General features: G+C 46.5%; 1 protein-coding gene across 5 annotated transcripts in view; it reads left to right on the plus strand.

Moving 5' to 3' along the window:
• TLN2 (talin 2) overlaps positions 1 to 20,738 on the plus strand; it is a 168,092-nt gene that overhangs the window by 33,348 nt on the left and 114,006 nt on the right. Inside the window, exon 1 of one of the 5 annotated variants that reach the window (XM_077918927.1) lies at positions 9,737 to 9,754. The exons of the other annotated variants lie outside the window; for them this stretch is intronic. The gene's annotated coding sequence lies outside the window, so the exon portion shown is untranslated. Of the gene's footprint in view, positions 1 to 9,736; positions 9,755 to 20,738 lie in introns of those variants that run through there. 5 annotated transcript variants of the gene reach the window in all.

Genomic DNA, 20,738 nt, shown 5'->3' on the forward strand with positions numbered 1-20,738 from the left:
TTAAAGGTCAGCACCAACACTTTGAATTGTGCTCGGAAACGTACTGGGAGCCAATGTAGGTCTTTCAAGACCGGTGTTATATGGTCTCGGCGGCCGCCCCCAGTCACCAGTCTAGCTGCCGCATTCTGGATTAGTTGTAGTTTCCGAGTCACCTTCAAAGGTAGCCCCACATAGAGTGCATTGCAGTAGTCCAAGCGGGAGATAACCAGAGCATGCACCACTCTGGCGAGACAGTCCGCAGGCAGATAGGGTCTCAGCCTGCGTACCAGATGGAGCTGGTAAACAGCTGCCCTGGACACAGATTTGACCTGTGCCTCCATGGACAGCTGTGAGTCCAAAATGACTCCCAGGCTGCGCACCTGGTCCTTCAGGGGCACAGTTACCCCATTCAGGACCAGGGAATCCTCCACACCTGCCCGCCTCCTGTCCCCCCAAAACAGTACTTCTGTCTTGTCAGGATTCAACCTCAATCTGTTAGCCGCCATCCATCCTCCAACCGTCTCCAGACACTCACACAGGACCTTCACCGCCCTCACTGGTTCTGATTTAAAAGAGAGGTAGAGCTGGGTATCATCCGCATACTGATGAACACCCAGCCCAAACCTCCTGATGATCTCTCCCAGCGGCTGCATGTAAATGTTGAAAAGCATGGGGGAGAGGACAGAACCCTGAGGCACCCCACAAGTGAGAGCCCAGGGGTCTGAACACTCATCCCCCACCACCACTTTCTGAACACGGCCCAGGAGGAAGGAGCGGAACCACTGTATGACAGTGCCTCCAGCTCCCAGCCCCTGAAGACGGTCCAGAAGTATGTTATGGTCGATGGTATCAAACGCCGCTGAGAGATCCAGCAGAACTAGGAAACAGCTCTCACCTTTGTCCCTAGCCCGCCGGAGATCATCAACCAGTGCGACCAAGGCAGTTTCAGTCCCATGATGAGGCCTGAATCCCGACTGGAAGGGATCCAAATAGTCCGCTTCTTCCAGGCGTGCCTGGAGTTGTTCGGCAACCGCTCGCTCAATCACCTTGCCCAAGAATGGAAGATTTGAGACTGGGCGATAGTTGGCGATTGTGGCCGCATCTAAAGATGTTTTTTTAAGAAGCGGTTTAATAACCGCCTCTTTCAGCGGGTCTGGGAAGGCTCCCTCACGGAGGGAAGCATTCACCACCCCACGAAGCCCATCGCCCAGTCCTTCCCGGCTAGCTTTTATAAGCCAGGATGGGCAAGGATCCAGGAGACAGGTGGTTGGTTTCACTTGTCCAAGCAGTCTGTCCACATCCTCGGAGGTAACAGATTGGAATTGATCCCACTCAACTTGACTAGACAGAACTCTAGCACTCTCCCGCCCCGGCCCTGCTCCCACGGTGGAGTCTACTTCTTCCCGAATCTGAGCGATTTTATCTGCAAAGAACTTTGCAAAATCATTGCAGGAGAACATGTGGTCCGTACTGGGCCCCGATGTTGCAGGTGGTTCCGCTAAATTGTGAACCACCTGAAAAAGTCTCCTGCTGCTGTTTTCTGCAGATGCAATAGAGGCGGTGAAGAAATTCTTCTTCGCCGTCGCTATCGCCACTTGGTAGGCTCGACGTTGAGCTCTAACCTGTGTCTGGTCAGATTCGGAATGAGTTCTCCGCCACCGGCGCTCTAGCCGTCTCAACGATTGTTTCATTGCCCTCAGATCCATGGAAAACCACGGGGCTGTCCGGGCTCCATGCAATTGGAGAGGGCGCTTCGGAGCCAAACAGTCAATAGCCCTGGTTAACTCCACATTCCAGCGGGCCACCAGGGAATCAGCTGAAAGGCCATCAACATGGGATAAAGCATCCCCTACCACTCTCTGGAAACCATTTGGATCCATTAAGTGGCGGGGGCGGACTTGGAAGTGCGGCCAAATGAATGCGCCTCATGTAGCAAGTGGTAGATTGGCTATTTGAACATGCTTCCTTTTTCCCCAGGACTGGATTACTGCAACATGCTCTATGTGGGGCTTCCCTTGTGCTTGACCTGGAAGCTGCAGTTAGTGTGGAATGCTGCAACACAATTGCTGACAGGAGTGAGGCCTTGTCAGCCTATAACGCCTTTGCTCAGAGATCTGCACAGGTTCCCGATTTGCTACCGGGCCAAGTTCAAGGTGTTACTATTAGCATATAAAGCCCTGAACAACTTGGGACCAGTTTACCTGTGAGATCGCCTTACCCCCTATATACCCTCTCAAACACTTTGATCTGCGGAACTGGCCCTGTTACAGCTGCCACATAATAACCGTTCCGAATCTGTTAGAAATTGATCTTTTACTGTGGCAGGAACCTACACTTTGGAACTCCCTGCCTATAGACATCAGGCAGGCGACTTTGCTGTATTCTTTCAGCACCTGATAAAAACTTTTTCATTAAGACAAGCCTATCCAGGCATCTAGAAAGCTGATGAGTGTTTTAATCTGCTAATGGTTTATTGATGATTTTAATTTTTGAATGCTTTATTTAGATTATTGTTTTTAAAATGTTTTTATTCATAATTTTATCTTTTTTCCCATTTTTATAAACTCTTTTGAGGCTTTTTAGAATGAAGCGGTATATACATTTTATGAAAGAAATGGAATAATAAATAAATGCAAAACAGGGCATGCCGGGAGGAAGGGAAAGGAGATTGTTAGCCGCTTTGAGACTCCTTAGGGTAGTGATAAAGTGGGATATTGTTAAGTTGTGGGTGAACATATCAGATGACACAGCGATTCTTCAAACAGCTCTTGTTTATTTACAGGCCAGAACAGAACTGAACTGAACTGAAGGGTTCAGTCAGCCTGCTTATATAGAGCTCACTAGAACGCAACAGTAAACATTTTCTGTAACTATCCAATCACCGAACGTCACTTTCGATCCCTTATTTGCATATGTGGACCTGAACTATCTACAGTATCCCCCTGCTGGCCCAGGGTGAGAACATAAGACATAACAGATATCATATATCCAAACTCTTCTTCTTCTTCTTCTTCTTCGGGGAAAAGAGTAGCCTAGACAAGCTAGTAGTCTTCCCCTATCAGTGGTCTGGCTGCCACATTCTGCGGCAGCTGGAGCTGCCAAGCCAACCCCAAGGGCAGCCCCACATAGAGCTCATCTCAGAAACCCAGCATCAAGGTTTCCTACCCACAAGCTTGATTAGTCAGGCTGTCCCTATCCAGGAATGTCTGGAGCTGACGAACCAGATAAAGCTACCAAGAGGCCCATCTAGCCTCAGGGGACACTGGGGCATCAATGACAGAGCATCCAGGAGTACCCAGAAGAGGTAACTCTCTTGTCTCCCAGGCCCAGGAACCACCCACTCGAAGAGCCTCTTTCCTCTAAAGGTGTCATTTCACCCGCTGCATCTCCTCTCTCCTCTGAGAGAACCCTCTTCCCAAATTAGCATCTATTTTGAGCTATGCTCTTGCTCCCACACTGAAATATGGAGAAGATCATTAGTACTAGGTGTCCAGAGCCCATGACTGCGTTGATAGTCAGCCACTGTCGCCTGTTTTAGAAACTCCTGTTTGTCTACTAGGCATGCTGGGGATGTTATGTTATGTTGGCGTTTAAGGTTTTGATGCCTTTCCAGGCTATATAGTTTTGCTTATGGCGAGCATGTAATTATCTCTGCTTGTGCAACCCCTCTCTGCCAGATTTCTTCTCCTAAGATGAAATTTCTCACTTGGAGAAACAAGGCAGAGTTTGCTTTTTAAAAAAGAGGTTGTTGCTGATTTCTCATAGAAAACAGCAGAGTTAAACTAGCCGAACAGCCCATAAATGGGCCATCCACACGTTTCAAAAGCAAGTACGGAAATTTGCAATTTTTGTGTTTTGGCTTGAACATTATGTTCTGTGTTCAAGAGATTGATGCGGGGGGGGGGGGGGGAGGATATCTGTGACCCCTCAGCTGCCCTTAGCCATCATAACCACCTTTGCCCTCGGACAGTCAATTGACTTCAGATCCCAAATCGGAAGTCAAAGATCTCTGAATCCAGAAGTCAGAGGGCAGAGATGGTGCAGTCCAGCAACATTTGGAGAGCCATGGGTTTCCTGTCCGCACGTTGTGGGAATTGGCAGCAGTGGACAGGATCCAGAAATGGTGAATATTCCTGCAGTGTACTTCTCACAAAGCATCTTTTTTTACCTTCCCTTCCCTGCCCATGTAGGTAATTTCTGTTCAAAAACCGAAATGGGAGCAGATTTGGTGCCCTCCAAGACTGTGGTTGGGAAGGAGGAAATAAAGCACCACAGGAATTACTTTGCTGCATTGCAGCGGGTTGGACTAGATGACTCCTTCGGTCCCTTCCAAGTGTACAATTCTATTATTTCATTCCTGATGTACATACTGTACAAACAACCACAGGTATCATTTATCTGTGAAGCAATGAGGCCTAGTATTTATTTGTAAATGAAAGCATTTATTCTCAGGGCTTGATGGTATTTTCCAGACTGAATAGAAAAAACAAACAAACCTTGGGCATTTTGAGTAGCTCAAATTATGGCCTTTTGGAATATGTTTGTTTGTTCCTTGAACCTGTGATAGGAATTTTTGAGGTCTTAGATATATGGTAATGTTCATAAGTGTACCAACCAAGCACATACATAGATCAGTACAGGAAGGCCAACCTGGAACCATTTTGATTCCTAAACTGAGCAAATGTTTTCTCTGCAAGGTCAAAGTGGGAAACTTCCCCATTGTCTCTTTCCTCACAAATCCTGTCTTAAGGGCACATTTAAAGATATGAATAGGGTGTGTCCTGGCCCAGGAACTAAGTATTTATCACTACAAAAGAATGGCCAGGCTCCCCAAGCAATCCAATCAAGTAACCTGCCAGACAGGAGATAAACAAGGACAGGAGAAAAACAACATTCAAATTTCTGTTTAGACCGCCTTTTCTGTGATGTAGGTATGATGTATCTGGGGGGTGGTCTTAGGTTACACCCCTTCTGTGATTTATGTATGATGTTTCTGGGGGTGGTCTTGAGCTACAGGTTGGCAGTTTCAAAAGTCTTTAAAAGGCCTTGCATGCCATTTTTCTGGGTTCCTCCTCCTCTCCTGCGGGTAAGGGGAGCACCCTGTTGCAACAGATAAATAAAGATCAAGCTTACTAGCTGTTTTGTTTCTCAATATTCTCTGGTTGGCCTCTGTTATTCTCTCCTACCAATAGGGAACCTATGTAAGGACTCTATATGGGCTCTTGGGTACCCCATAAGGGAAAAGGGCAAATTTTTGTTTACAACAAACCCTGAGTGTGTCGAAAGTTAAAAATTGAGCTGCATTATCAGCCTAATTCTGCTCTTTGTATTGATTCTGTCTTCAGCCCCTGATCAATTGCTCAGAGCAATTTGCTTGCTTTCTGGGAATGCCAGACTCCTGCCGAATCAGCTCTGGAGCATGTCGCCTGGCTCCCTTTGTTTGTGTGTCTTATCTTGAGCGAACAGTGAACATGCTGTCTTCTTTCCATTCTACAATATGCAGGTCAGGCTGTTTCCCCATCAGGGCAGCCAACATGGAACCCCTCCAGATATTGCTGACCTCCAGTTCCTGTCAGTCACAGCCAATGGTCCATCTTCTCTTCTCACACTGTAGGAAGCCTGCAAGCAAGAGGCAAGCACTGGAACGCTCTCTCCTTCTGCGGCTTCCAGCAGCTGGAATTTAGAAACATTTGCTGCCTCACCCTGTGGAGGTGGAGCATAGTCTTCATGGCTGCTATCTGCCTTATCCTCCTCTAAAGCCATCCAAGTTGGTGGCCATCACTGTCTGCTGTGGGAGTGAGTTCCATGGATTAACTATGCACTGTGCAAAGATATACTTTCTTTTACCTATCTCAGAACCTTCCATCATTCACCTTCATTGGTTGTCCTTGACTTCTAGTCTTATGAAGGAAAGAGAAGAACTTTTCTCTATCCATTTTCTCCATGCCATGCAAATTTCTATACGCTTTTGTCACATCACCTATTCTCTGAACTGAAACATCCCAAACGCTGCAGCCTTCCCTCCCAGCCTTTAAGGCAAAGTCTCACTGTGTTCATACATGTGCTTGGGCCTTCTAGGAGCCTTGCCTGTTGTGCTGTTCCTAAGTCACATGGTGGGCTTCATTATGGTCAAGTGAGAGGTATGTGTTTGAGGGCTTTCAGGCCTTTAGCTGAAGTTGGGGGCAGCGGTCAGCCAGCAGCGCCCTGCCCTTTTCCCTGCCCCATCTGGATGATTGTGTGACTAGGACTTGCACCCTACCCTCAGTTGCACCAGGAGTGGAGCTACCTTCAGCCCTTCTCCTGGCCAGTTGCCAGCCATCAGATGGAAGTCCTCTTGCAAGAACTAATTCTGCCAAGGCCTGATCTTCATTAAGCTGTCATAGACCCAAACATAGACTTCTTCTGGCCCTGGCAGTGCTCTTGTGAATTTTGCTACAGGCAGATTTACAGTAAGAAAAGCATCAGGCCCATGAGAGGCCCTAGGTTTGGCTCTGCGGACAATGCCAGTGTAGGTGCCAGTGCAGCATTCCAAGACTGTTTTTTACAATCCAAAGGAGCATTGCTTTTGGCAGCCAGGCATGGCCCTTTCTCTACATTTTATGAGTGCTGCTGCTCAGCCAAGTGTTCAGAGGGTAACAAAACACTTGAGCCTTGTGCATTGTTTGAAATTAGACACGCGCCAGGCACATTTTGCACCTTATCGACTACTTGCAACCCAGTGAAGATGCCTGGGTGCAAGAGTGGCACCTGACATCTTCACCATCTGGAGGTGCGTGCCTGGGGAGAATTGAATCTGGACTATTTTCATGCACTTATACCACATCCGATAGAATTCTATCAGTTATATTTTATCTGCACAATTGACCTGAATTTCAGGAACTGAAATGCTTTTTCTGTGCAGCCTGAGCAGGCGCAGTGAACAACATTATACTTAATCATTGTAGCTTGTCTTCACTTTACCCCACTCCACTGCCCTGCTCACAGTTGTGAAGAATATTATTAAGTTATGAATTGTCTGTGTCACCATTAAGAAAAGTAGGTAGGAATAGGCCAATATATATGTGGACTGTCGCTGGATCAAGTGACTTTTCTTCTTTAAGTTCTCAAAGCTCTTAATCTAGCTCAAGACCGTTATCTAAACTAGCCGGATGTTTAACTGATAATCCAGTGTTTCCCAACCTTGGGCCTCCAGCTGTTTTTGAATTACAACTCCCATCATCCCTGACTAGCAAGACCAGTGGCAAGGGATGATGGGAATTGTAGTCCAAAAACAGCTGGAGGCCCAAGGTTGGGAAACACTGCATCAATCCCAGCCAGTTCATCCTTTGAAAAATAAAGACTTTAGAGCCGCTTTGCCCAAAGAAGGCAACCAGACATTCCGCTTTGGTGACTGTAACCTTGGTTTAAGGAGCCATTTGGCACCTACTGTAGCTTACATATGAATTTCTAACACTGGCCTTGTGTGTTTGGAAGGTCACTGCTGGTGGCCCCCTAAAACAGCCAACTCATTTTTGTTTTTTAATTGTTTTGTTCACAGTGTTGACTTTCTAGGCAAATCTGTCTGAAATCCTGCCTCTCTCAGCTTTCTGGAACTTAACTTCCTGCTGGGCTTAGCAAAACATTTCTCCAGCTTTCAATTTCACTTCCTTATTGACTCAACTGCTAATAGTTCCAGTTGACATGGTCTGTAGGATCATTTGAGATGCCACTCTGCACGCAGGCAGCTGTCAATCTGCCTGGGCCTCCTGCTCCTGACGGCCTTGGGACTCTTCCACCATTGGGCATGTTGGATAATAGCAATGCCTAGGAGCTGGTAGATTACCCCTTCCCAAGAGGTCTGGGCTTTCCATAGTGCTGCCTTTTTATTTGCACCTCCCTGAGTCCGCCCTTTTAGCCTCCCTGGCTCTGGAGTTAGGTTTGAATACAAAGAACACTATTGTTGTCTCTGCTGTGACCGTGTTGGATCTTTATGTAGTTTTGATATGGCGGCTAGGCTGCCTTAATGACAAGTGTGGGATCACCTGGATGTAGATGGGCAAGTTTGCAGAAACGCTTGTAGGAATACCTATCATTGAAGGTCATAGAAATAATGAGTGAGTAATTCAGTCTTCACCAACTTGGTACGCTCCTGATGTTTGCGGCTACAGCCCTCATCTGAAGGGAGGGTTCCAGTTACTTTAACTCCCCCCCTCCACCCCACCCCCCTTTTACTCAATATGCATGTATGAAGTTGCAATGTGAGGTTGTATAAAAATCTAGAAGGAGGGATGATAGCTGGTTCTACGTTGACTTTTCCATAGATCCTGGCTAGGTAGTGGTGTTCACCAGTGTCTGGCGGTGTTGGTGGCCAGAACATAGACTTAGCAGACTGATCCTCTGCTTAAAAACCTCCAAGGAAGGAGAGTCTCACCACCTCTGCTCCACTGTTGAACAACTTTTGCTTTTTGTTTTATTATGCATTTTGTGTTCTCATTTTGTATATACATGTTGTAAACTGCCCTGTAATCTTTGGATAAGGGTGGTATACAAATTTAATCATCATCAACAACAACTTGCAGTAGCCAATAAAAAATGGTGGGTGATCTTTCCCCCAGTTGCCAAACTTTATGTAGCCCCTGATTTGGTATTCTGGTTGTGAGTTTGACTGGACATGTTGAGTCTCTTTATACAAGTCATATAATAGTCTGTCAATTAGCTAGATAGTATTTGATGCTTGGGTTTGTCTTGCCTGACTAACTGAAGTACAGTGGTATCTCGGGTTACATACGCTTCAGGTTACATACACTTCAGGTTACAGACTCCGCAAACCCAGAAATAGTGCCTCAGGTTAAGAACTTTGCTTCAGGATGAGAACAGAAATCATGCAGCGGTGGCGCGGCGGCAGCTGGAGGCCCCATTAGCTAAAGCGGTGCTTCATGTTAAGAACAGTTTCAGGTTAAGAACAGACCTCTGGAACGAATTAAGTACTTAACCCGAGTTACCACTGTACATCAAGTTGCTGCTTAGGTGGCAAGCCTATTTGGGCTCACCTGTGGAGGCTGATGGACCCTGATAGATCACATTTACCCAGTGCTATACCAGCTGCACTGGCTCCCGGTGGAGCACAGGATCAGGTTTAAGGTGCTGCTTTTAACCTTTAAAGCCCTATACGGCCTAGGACCCTCGTACCTACGGGACCGCCTCTCCTGGTATGCCCCACAGAGAAACTTACGGTCTTCAAATAATAACACCTTGGAGATCCCGGGCCTCAGAGAGATTAGGCTGGCCTCAACCAGGGCCTTTTTGGCCTTGGCCGCAGCCTGGTGGAATGCTCTGGCACAAGAGATGAGGGCCCTGCGGGATTTGACATCTTTCCACAGGGCCTGCAAGATGGAGTTTTTCCGCCAGGCCTTTGGCCAGGCCTCAGCCTGACTCCCCTTTTCTTTTTGTATAAGAACTAATAAGAGTACCAGGAGGGAGTCTCTCCCAGCCCGGCCTGCAGGTGCCATCAGGGGCTGAACCTGGGACCTTGACTGGCTTGCTTGAAGTCAAGCAAGACTTGCTTAAAGTCAAAGACTGCTTAAATATTTTAATTTCTTTGTTGCCTTGCTTTTCAGCAGAAAAGGGCCACAGACCCACTCAGACCATCAATAAAAAGAAGACACTCTCTGCCTGTAGGCTTGCAGTCTAAAAGACGCGACACAGAAGGGAAGAGGGAAATAACCAAACTCAGGCACCAGTTCTTAAAGTTACAGAGCAGTTCTTACAGTGACCAGCTGGAATGGGAATAGTTCAGGTAGGCCCTCCCTATACAACTGGGTCCTTCAGCAAAGCCAGGGGGTCTGCACTCTGTCCCTCCCCCTGGAATAGAAAGCTAACTTAGCTGCAGTTCATGTATTAGTTAAAGCATGAAATCCTTCCATTTAAGCTAGTTTCATCTGTCTTACTTCATTGGCTTCAGTTGTTGCAGCAGGAATTAAAACGAAGGCTGTGGCTGCGTGCAAGCGTCCCTGGCAGGAAGCCAGCTGAACACAATTGGACCAACTTGGGAGTAAATATGCAGAGAGGGGACCGGGCTGTACATCTTCCAAGTTTTGTAGATAAGCACGTTGGGTTTCCATTTGCATGAAATCCTAAACTGAGGACCAGCCAATTCACAGAACAGTTGGTCTTCCTATTGGTTGGGGGGGGGTGCATTTTCAGGCAAAGGAGAGAGGTGTTTTGCTTTGTTTTGTTTTGTTTACTACATGCATATGTGTGGTGTAGTGGTTAAGAGCGGTAGTCTCGTAATCTGGGGAACCGGGTTCGCGTCTCCGCTCCTCCACACGCAGCTGCTGGGTGACCTTGGGCCAGTCACACTTCTTTGAAGTCTCTCAGCCCCACTCACCTCACAGAGTGTTTGTTGTGGGGGAGGAAGGGAAAGGGGAATGTTAGCCGCTTTGAGACTCCTTCGGGTAGTGATAAAGCGGGATATCAAATCCAAACTCTTCTTCTTCTTCTTCTTTTGCAAAATATCACTTTATGCTTTATACCTCCTTCCTCACTCTAAAGCAGGCACCCACATTTAATTTTTTTTTGCATTTATCCAATTAAACTGGTCAGAAACTGCATGGCATTTTTGGTGGAGTACATTGGTTCACTTTTGCATGCTATATCTTCATCTTCATCATTAGTCTCTACAAATTAGAATAGGGGAGGGATCTAAACTGCAACTATGAGCACAAAGCCCAATCTGTTTCCCATTTAGTGGATGAAATACTCCACTCAAGGAAACACACCCAAAATGTTACTGATTTGTTTGCTTAGAATAATATCCCAGAGATGATGGAACGTTATGCATTCCACACACACACACACCCAGTTAAAGACAGAAGAAAGCCAACAAAGTTTTGGGTTTGTCCTGGCAGGGTGTAACATTGTTCTTCTTATTAGCATCTTAAATTCACATCAGGGGGGATAAAATAAAGTGATTCTTATAGCATCTCCTTCCAATGGTTTGAGGAATATGTTAGTTGGACTCTGTGGACTCCAAGGGTCCCTTGCTGGGCAAATGTCACCTGGAACTCATCAGAGGGCACCTTGTGTCAGGACTGGGCATATTCTGCCTCATGTGGAGTGGCACAGGGCACTGGATGAATGGAAGAAGCAGAACCTGTGAGGTTTTTTGGAGTGGGGAGAGACAAGAATATCTGGATCCAACTTCTAAAGGAGAAAGGGAAAGGAGGCCTCTGGGGAGGGAACATGACAGAAGTCCCTGGCTGTATCTCTAGACTGGGTAGGAGGTGATGAGAAAGACCCATTTCTGCCTAAGACCCTGGAGCAGTTCTGCTAGTCAGCGCTGGGCAGCTGGGCAAGTGGCCCCATTTGGCCTAAGGCGGCTCCTTGTGTTCTCATGCAGAAGTCTTTCCTGTCACTTTCTAGATGATCCTTTTAAACTGGAGCTCTTTCCAGGAAATGAGCCTGGTTCCTCCTTCAGCATAAAAGCGGGTGCTTTGCCACTGAGACCATGGGCGGTTTGGAGTCAGAATCACCCACGGACCACCCCTGCCCACATATTTCTGTATGAGTGGGGATCTGGGGATCCAGAACTGAAGGAGGCAAACTCAGGCACTGAGATGCACTGGTCACCGTCCTCTGAATCTGCCTGAATATTGGTAGCGAAATTTGATCAAATGGATCATTTTACTCAAATGCTTCCATGTTGGTGCTGAGCTTCTGCATTCACTTTATTGCAGGTCTACACGTTGCTCTTGTGATTTGCAGGTGAAGCACCCATGTGGCATGTAAGTTATGTAGCAACCCCTGCCCACACAGGTCTCCTTGTACACGTTGCAGTCCCAGCATATGCTGGGCTCAAGCATCTGATGAAAACATCTCTGCAGAAGTCTGTGTGAGCCCTAAGCTGTCAGAGCTGCTTAGAGAAACATTCTTCAAATATCCAGTTACTTTGCTTATTTTCTAGGCTACTACTTCATCTCTAAGCCCAATTTAAAAAGTTTAAAACCACTTCTGTTTTGGAATGAGATCTTATCCTGTGCTCATTTGTCCTGTGTACCAATGGGTAACCTTTTTTATTTTTAAAAAAATGCATAATCTGAAATGTTAGTCCATGCATAGTCTTTTAATTGGAGTGCCCTCACTGGCATGCATTTATAAGGAGATTTCCCATCCTCCAGTGACTTGCTCGCTCTTTCTCAGCACACGTAAGGGACATAAAATATTTACTCCCGGTATTGATTTTTATGTTGCTTCCTTCCTGGAGTAATCAAAGTGGCAGGGAATTTAAATCATTGTTTTCAGTGCAGCTGCTTACTTTTATGGCAGAATTAATGTCCCCTTTTTAAAATGCACATTATGTTTTGTCTGCTATAAGCGAAGAGAAATAAAAATAATTGCTTGACAGGCGGATTCTGAGATGTGGGGATGAGCCAGAGGGCTGGTCTGTTTCCCTTGTGTCTCGCTTGTGGGCTCCCCAGGGGCCTCTGGCTGACCACGCACAGAAACCAGATCCTGGTCCAGTTGGACGCTTGCTCTGCTGTAGCTGGGCTGCTAAAGACCTAGTTACCACTGACTCCAAATAACTGGCCATAAAATGCCTGGTGCCTGGCTTGCTGAAGTATGCAAGGAGCTCCTTCCTCGTCTTCCACTTCCCTGAGCGTGAGCTGCTAAGAGTGAGTCCCAAGTACCCCCTTACAACAATAAAGAGTCTTGTGACCAGTGGTGGCTGGTGCCCTTTGGGACTGGTAGGGCAGAAGGCAAGGAGCCCAGCAGTAGGTGGCGCCAGAGCCAGTGACAGGATGGCCCGGCTAATTCTAGATTTCTCCCCATCTTCCTGCCTGCTGAATTCTACAAGGGCAGCACTGAGACTCAAGAGGAGAAGCTGGCAGCCTGTGCCATTTCCTGATCTGGGTGTAAGGAAAAAGGCAGACAGGTGGTGGGCAGGCCAAGGGCATCCTGAGATGCTTTGGACAGTTTGAAAACCTCTGGGTTGAAGCGTTGTCTGTCAGCTATCACTGACCTGACACCCATGGAGCATGATAAGGCTAACAGTGACTTCTTGGCAGGATGGGTTTGTTCTGCCTCCCAGGCTGGAGACACAATGCCTTTGAATACCAGTTGTGGGAGTTACAAATGAGCAGAGACGGCTGTTGCCCTCAGGTCCTGCTTGGAGGATTCACATGACGGGCATCTGGTTGGTCACTGTGAGAACAGGATACTGGACTAGATGGGCCCCCTTTGGCCTAATTCATCGTGGTCTTATTTATGTACTAAATAAATAGTGCACAAATACCAATGGTAGCAATGACTGCCAATTGCCAGGATTTGCAACAAAACCTCCACATAGGTCCTCATAAGTAGTTGATCTTCTGTTTGGGCCAGTATAGTCCATGAAGGACTATTCTGGTGGTTTCATTTGACCTGCGCATGATACTTCGAAGGCTGCACTCCAGACCTGTGGGACTAGACAGGAGCAAACCCAAGCAGAGAAACTGATTACATCTGAAGGAGAAAATTATTTAACAAAAGCAAGAGTGTTCTTCTTCTCCAACTTCCACTCCCCTAACAACTATGCTGAGTCTGGGGATCTCCTGTGTCTGGCTGTGGAGCTGCCGCCTTCTTCCCTGTTGGGAAAAAAACCCTTAAAATAACTCTTAGCTTCCTGGTTGGAAGCAAAGAGCTTTTACTTAGGTCTGAAGTGATTCGACAGCAGCAGTGTCACACCACAACTGGGGAAAATATGTTGTTCTTCCCTCCTGTTGACTGCCATCCATCATAACAAGCACTCCATTTTCTAGATAAATATGTAGCTCTTCTTAGGCCTTAAAAATGCAAGCGATCATACAGTCTCATGCTGCAAAATGCGGAATTCAGAAACTGCCATTTCCTATGAAATTGAGAGAATTAATTGATTTGCTTTAAAGAGAGGGAACTAATAGTCTTTATGATGAAAATATGGGGGGGGCATTTCCCCCTTAAATGCCAATAATTCTACCTAGAAAGGGAAGACTGTGTCTGATTGGCACTTTTGGGTATTTAAGAGGTGGAAAAGTAGAGCGTGCTTAATGAAAATCTGACCACATTCCACCTGTCCCAACCCCTTCCACTCTTTACCCATTTCATGGCCATACTCCTTGTAGCTTTTCTTTTCTAACGGCTATGGGGGAGGGAGTTTAAAGGGCCCCTTTAATTCCAGGTCTGTCTGCAGTCTTCATGTGTAATATCCTCTTCTTCATAAAATAAGTGTGAGTATTAGAGAAATAAGAGAGTAACTATTTGGCAATGGTTACTCTTACAACAGAACTGCATCATCCTGTTTTGTCTTTGTATATGTATAATATGTAAAGTTATATTAGGTTTTTCACCCACTGTACCTTAAGGTTGATAACTTTATTATTATTAAAAACACAAAATTGATATTGCCAACTCTCTTTTTTTAATGGTTGGTTGATCATCTGCATCCTCAACACTTGCATTTCAAGACATTTATATGTTGCTGGTGTGGGGAGAAAATATAAATCCCTGTGACCCACATGTGTGGGGTAAATAATAAAAGAAATGGCTGTGTGCCTAGATAATAATCTCAGGGCTAAATTCTCTCTCCAGCAGGAGAGAGCCCCCAGCAGCCGAGTTTAAACTCACCAAGTCAAGCAGCACAATGAAGCATCAGGAATGCAAACTGTTAAACCTTTTGCATGTCCCTTTAGTCCACTTGCAAAGCACTCCCCACTTTCTACCCTTCTGGCAATGAACAGACCACACACTGTTAAATAAGTTTAAAGTGCTTTACTTACAAAAAGTTCCAAAGGTCAGATTCATGCATTTATCCAAGCAGAGGCAAGGAGAACATAGGTAAAATACTCGTGAATAGAAAATACAGAGAGATAACTTCAAATATGTACTCTAAGCTTGGAGCTCATTTAGGCATGCTTCCTTAGCCACTTACAGTGGTACCTCGGGTTACATATGCTTCAGGTTACAGACTCCACTAACCCAGAAATATTACCTCGGGTTAAGAACTTTGCTTCAGGATGAGAACAGAAATCGTGCTCCGGCGGCGCAGCAGCAGCAGTAGGCCCCATTAGCTAAAGTGGTGCTTCAGGTTAAGAACAGTTTCAGGTTAAGAACGAACCTCCGGAATGAATTAAGTACATAACCAGAGGTACCACTGTACATGGTGAGGAGAGAACAGGAGGAGGAGGATTCACTTCCTTCCTCATCAGAGAAGAGGGCATGTGACCTAACTGCGTCTAGGAACACAGGTCTGTGATCTTAACCCCTACATGCACTAACTAGCACTCATTCATAGTTATGTTTGACTGCAATTTCCCACAGCCAGAATCTCATATATAGGTGCCTTCTAGAAACATTAAAATAAGTACAAGACAATTTAGCATTTAAATAAACAAAAGCTGCACATTTTTAATATACAGTATACAGAGTAAACAGTATACAGAGTATGCCTGCCAACCTAGCAGTTCAAAAGCACCCCGGGTGCAAGTAGATAAATAGGGACCGCTTACTAGCAGGAAGGTAAACGGCATTTCCGTGTGCTGCGCTGGCTCGCCAGATGCAGCTTGTCACGCTGGCCACGTGACCCGGAAGTGTCTGCGGACAGCGCTGGCCCCCGGCCTCTTAAGTGAGATGGGCGCACAACCCTAGAGTTGGACACGACTGGCCCGTACGGGCAGGGGTACCTTTACCTTTATACAGAGGTACCTCGGGTTACATATGCTTCAGGTTACAGACTCCGCTAACCCAGAAATAGTACCTCGGGTTAAGAACTTTGCTTCAGGATGAGAACAGAAATCGTGTGGCGGCAGCAGCAGGAGGCCCCATTAGCTAAAGTGGTACCTCAGGTTAAGAACAGTTTCAGGTTAAGAACCGACCTCCAGAACGAATTCAGTTCTTAACCCGAGGTACCACTGTAAATGGAAAAGCTCTCATTACCAACTTAAAAATAGCCTTAAGAACTCGTTCCTTTAGTTTATGATCTCACCAGGCAATCAGCGAAAACTTTTGTTGGTTCATATACAATTAAAGTTTGCACCCTTATTTAGCGAGTGATGAGAAATGTTCCTTTCTTCATCACCCGTGACATCTAATGCTTGGTTTTATATCACACATTCCTTGCTTGCAAAACTTAGCCCAGGAGCAGAATTCAAGGATATCAGTCACCAAATTCAGCAGGATTCCAGCCCCCTGCTAGTTACTGTCAAGTCCGTAAGACCTGAGGTAGCTGTCTGTAGCAGTCCTTGCCAGCGGACTGTTCTGAGAGCGGTTTTTGCCACTGTCATGCTGACAGAAGCTTGGGTGCCTGTAGTGGCGCTTTGCATCCGCTGGATTCTTGGCCCCTTCATGGGGCACTCAAACGCAGCTGTAGTGCTATCACGGGGTCAGCTTTGTGCTCCAGTTGCCAAGATAACATACCGTTCAGGGCAGCGGCATTCCAAAGGCAAAATCCCTTCTCTCCCTTGAATAGGGGTCCTATCTTGCAAGCTTTGCTTTGGAACCCTGTCCAAGAATAATAATGATCTTGGTATATAATAAAAAAGTTAGAATGTCGTCACGCAGCCCTCGTTGGAGGATTTGTACTACCTCATCACGATCCTGGATTGTGAGGGGAATGGCAGGCGGTGTTGGCAAGCAGAGCAAGCAGGGGCACAGCCCCCAGTAGTAGCAGTAGTAGCTCCATATCACACAGACAAAAACGCCTGCTCTCTTGCTTGCTAAGGAGGAGGAGTCTGAAAACAGTAGCTAGAGCAAGCCTTCACAAAAGATAGGGGACCAGGATCCCTTTCTGTCTCTCCTCCATGATTCAGGTCCCGAGTATGGGTGTATTTGGATAAGCAACGGAAGTAAACAAATGTAATTCAGGCTGCCTTCCTCAGCCAGCCTCAAAGATGTGGGGGAGAGATCCAGGCCTGGGGTAAGGGGACAAGTGGTCCTTGAAAAGAGGAGGAGGAAATGGTGCCCCCCCCCCAGGTAGTCTTCTGAAACAGGAGCTAAAGGTACTGCTCCCTTTCAACAAAAGCACTTTGCATGAACCAATGTGAGCTGTGATAAGATGGAACTCTTAACAGTGTTTCCGATGCTGTTTCACTGTCCTTTGAAATGGAGACAACAGCTTTCCCCAACACCACTGGGGCTGATGGGAGTTGCAGTCAAAGCTATCTGGAGGGCACTAGGTTGAGGAAGCTGCTGTGGAATTTGGTGTCAGTCTTACCAGTGCATGCCCCACATTTGGTGGGATTTTTATGGAAAGGTGGTGAAAGTTTGTAGTCGCTAGACCAGCAAACTTTTTCTGTGGGGGGCCAGTTCACTGTCCCTCAGAACTTGTGGCAGTCCTTTTACGTCGACTCGTTCCTCCTAAACAGCTTTTCCCTCTTGTCTCCCTGCTTTCTATTCCCTTTCTAATATTTATTAATAGTAGTTTTTGAAATGAATAAATAATCTTGGGCCTTACATTTTAATTTCCTTCCAGAGGAGACCTCCCTCCTTTTCTCCAGGCCACTTTTACTTGGCACGCAAAGAGTTGGTGCTGATGCTGCCTCAAACCAAAAAGGTCCAGGGGGTGGGACTGACAAATGAGGAACTGAGGCCCATCTGAAAGTGTCCCCAAGTCCATTGGTGGCTCCCAACACACTGCCAGACAGCTCTTGGTGGACTTGAAAAGTCTGTGAATACATTCTTGGCCGAACCCCGGCTAATTTATTGAAAGATGCGCCAAAGCTGTTAAAACATTGCACATATGGAAATGATGTGATTTCCCCAAATTCTTAACCACTCCCTAGCACCGGATTGTAAAGATGTTTGTGCCAAAACTTGCTGGGTGTGTGGATCGCTTTTCTTGGGCCAGCCCTTTGCTTGTTTCCAGCTAAGCAGTCCATGACCCAGAATGTGGGAATTAGCCGTAACTTGTCATGGAACAGATTAATCTCTTCAAGATTTCAAACTGAGATTTCAATCAGAAGTTTTTTCCTCTGAGTCAAAAAACAAACTCATTTCTTTCCCAAGGAACAATATTGTTGGTGTCAAGAAGGGTGCTGGAATGCAGAAATCCATTTCACAACTCTGGGTGGTTGAAAGGCCTTAAACTGAGTCAGACTATTCGTCCATTGTAGGGTTGCCATGTGTCCTCTTTTTCCAGGACCCATCCTCTTTTTCATGGGTATGTGAAATGAGAGTTGTCATAGTGATCCATAGTTAAAAGTAGAAGTCGGCAAAGGTGTCCTCTTTTTTGCTCTTCAAAATATGGCAACCCCAAGAGTAGTCCTGCCTGTGCAGACTGGCAGCCGCTCTCCAGAGTTTCAGGCACAGGGTTTTCCCAGCCCTACCTGGAGATGAACCTGGAACATACTGCATGTGAAGCAGATGTTCTACCTTAAGAGTCCTGCTTCCATCCCTGGCCTTCAGTGGGACTCCCTTCCAAGAAGAAGACATGTCTAGGATCATCCTTTTCTTTTCTGATACTGTGGCACCATATTCTGTGGGCCGGCTTGAGTCAACTGGAACACACGGCACCTACTCATTTTTATTTGTGACTGAGGAAAATGGACTTGCTGCCTTTACATGCACACACCTTTTTTTATTATTATTATTCCATGAGTTAACTATTCACTTTAAAACCCTAGAGTGGCTGGAATTCTCACACGCATGTGCTCTCTGAAGCCCACATTCCCAGCATGTTTACACTTCTGTCTCAGTGACGTCTACGCTGGCTTGGTCTTGTCCACAGAATGGAAGATGGCAGGATAATAATAATAATAATAATAATAATAATAATAATAATAATAATAATTTATTATTTGTATCCTGCCCATCTGGCTGGGTTTCCCCAGCCACTCTGGGCGGCTTCCAACAAAGATTAAAAATACATTAAAATGCCACACATTAAAAACTTCCCTGAACAGGGCTGCCTTCAGATGTCTTCTAAATGTCAGGTAGTTGTTTATCTCTTTGACATCTGATGGGAGGGCATTCCACAGGGCGGGTGCTACTACTGAGAAGGCCCTCTGCCTGGTTCCCTGTAGCTTTGCTTCTCGCAATGAGGGAACCGCCAGAAGGCCCTCGGCGCTGGACATCAGCATCCAGGCAGAACAATGGGGGTGGAGACGCTCCTTCAGGTATACTGGGATGAGGCTGTTTAGGGCTTTAAAGGTCAGCACCAATACTTTGAATTGTGCTTGGAAACGTACTGGGAACCAATGTAGGTCTTTCAAGTCTGGTGTTATGTGGTTTCGGTGGCCGCACCCAGTCACCAGTCTAGCTGCCACATTCTGGATTAGTTGGAGTTTTCGGGTCACCTTCAAAGGTAGCCCCACATAGAGCGCATTGCAGTAGTCCAAGCGGGAGATAACTAGAGCATGCACCACTCTGGCGAGACAGTCCGCAGGCAGGTAGGGTCTCATCCTGCATACCAGGTGGAGCTGGTAGACAGCTGCCCTGGATACAGGATCCCCAAGGACATGCTCTACAGAGAGCTGGCTTCAAGCACCAGGCCCATTGGCAGACCAAAATGTGACATAAAGGCTGGCAACGTCAACCACACTGCGTGGGAATCCCTTGCATACAACCGCAGCACCTAGAGACGTACAGGCAGGTTGTGCATTCACAGCAGTGTCCAGAGAATGACTGACCACTGGGTGGGGCACAGAGAGAAGAAACGCCATGGGGCATCTTCAGCAGCACAGCCAGACACCTCCATTTGCCCCAGCTGCAACAAAATGTGTCTCTCCCATATCAGTCAGGCACTGTTGTTGTTTAGTCGTTTAGTCGTGTCCGACTCTTTGTGACCCCCTGGACCAGAGCACACCAGGCACTCCTGTCTTCCACTGCCTCACACAATTTGGTCAGACTCATGTTTGTAGCTTCGAGAACACTGTCCCACCATCTCGTCCTCTGTCGTCCTCTTCTCCTTGTGCCCTCCATCTTTCCCTACATCAGGGTCTTTTCCAGGGAGTCTTCTCTTCTCATGAGGTGGCCAAAGTCTTGGAGCCTCAGCTTCATGATCTGTCCTTCCAGTGAGCACTCAGGGCTGATTTCCTTCAGAATGGATAGGTTGGATCTTCTTGCAGTCCATGGGACTCTCAAGAGTCTCCTCCAGCACCAGAATTCAAAAGCATCAGGCACTGTACCTTCCAACAGTTTGACTTCACAGCTCCATTGTCTCCCAAGACAGATGGATGCCAACTGAATGCTATGGGGAAGAGGTGCCAAAGCTGAATGTCTGATAACTAGAGATTGTCCTTGTTGCATGCTTTACAATTTCCAGAAAGAGTAATAAACAAGAGGAAATCATGAGCCATAGCAGGAGGCTTAAAACAGAGTCAGTGATGCTGGAGTGATTCCCTCCAGATGTTGTGGACTAAAACTTCTATCATCCTGACTATTAGCCATGCTGACTGAGGCTGGTGGGAGTTGTAGTCCGCAGCACCTGAAGGGAATCACTTGGGCTATCTCTGCTTTCGCTGGAGATGCATGTGGGATCCTGATAGCATTCAATGGCTCAGTTCAGCTAATGAATTTGAAGGGCAGGTCACACTGAAAATTATTTTCTCCTGTGGAAACAGGTAGAGGTATATGTGTCATACTCTTTGATTATGAGTATGGGTATAGAGGGGGTGGAGAACCCAACACAGCTGGAGCATTATTATTTTTTAATATATGCTCTTTAATGCGCAATCAGAATGCCTTTGCTATAATGAGTCTCACACTGATTGCTAAGAGGGTGGCTGTGCAACACCACCTGGGACAACCACAAGGCTACTGCAATTTGTTGA

The sequence above is a fragment of the Podarcis muralis genome, chromosome 14 (genome assembly GCF_964188315.1).
Source record: "Podarcis muralis chromosome 14, rPodMur119.hap1.1, whole genome shotgun sequence".
Classification (NCBI taxonomy): Eukaryota; Metazoa; Chordata; class Lepidosauria; order Squamata; family Lacertidae; genus Podarcis; species Podarcis muralis.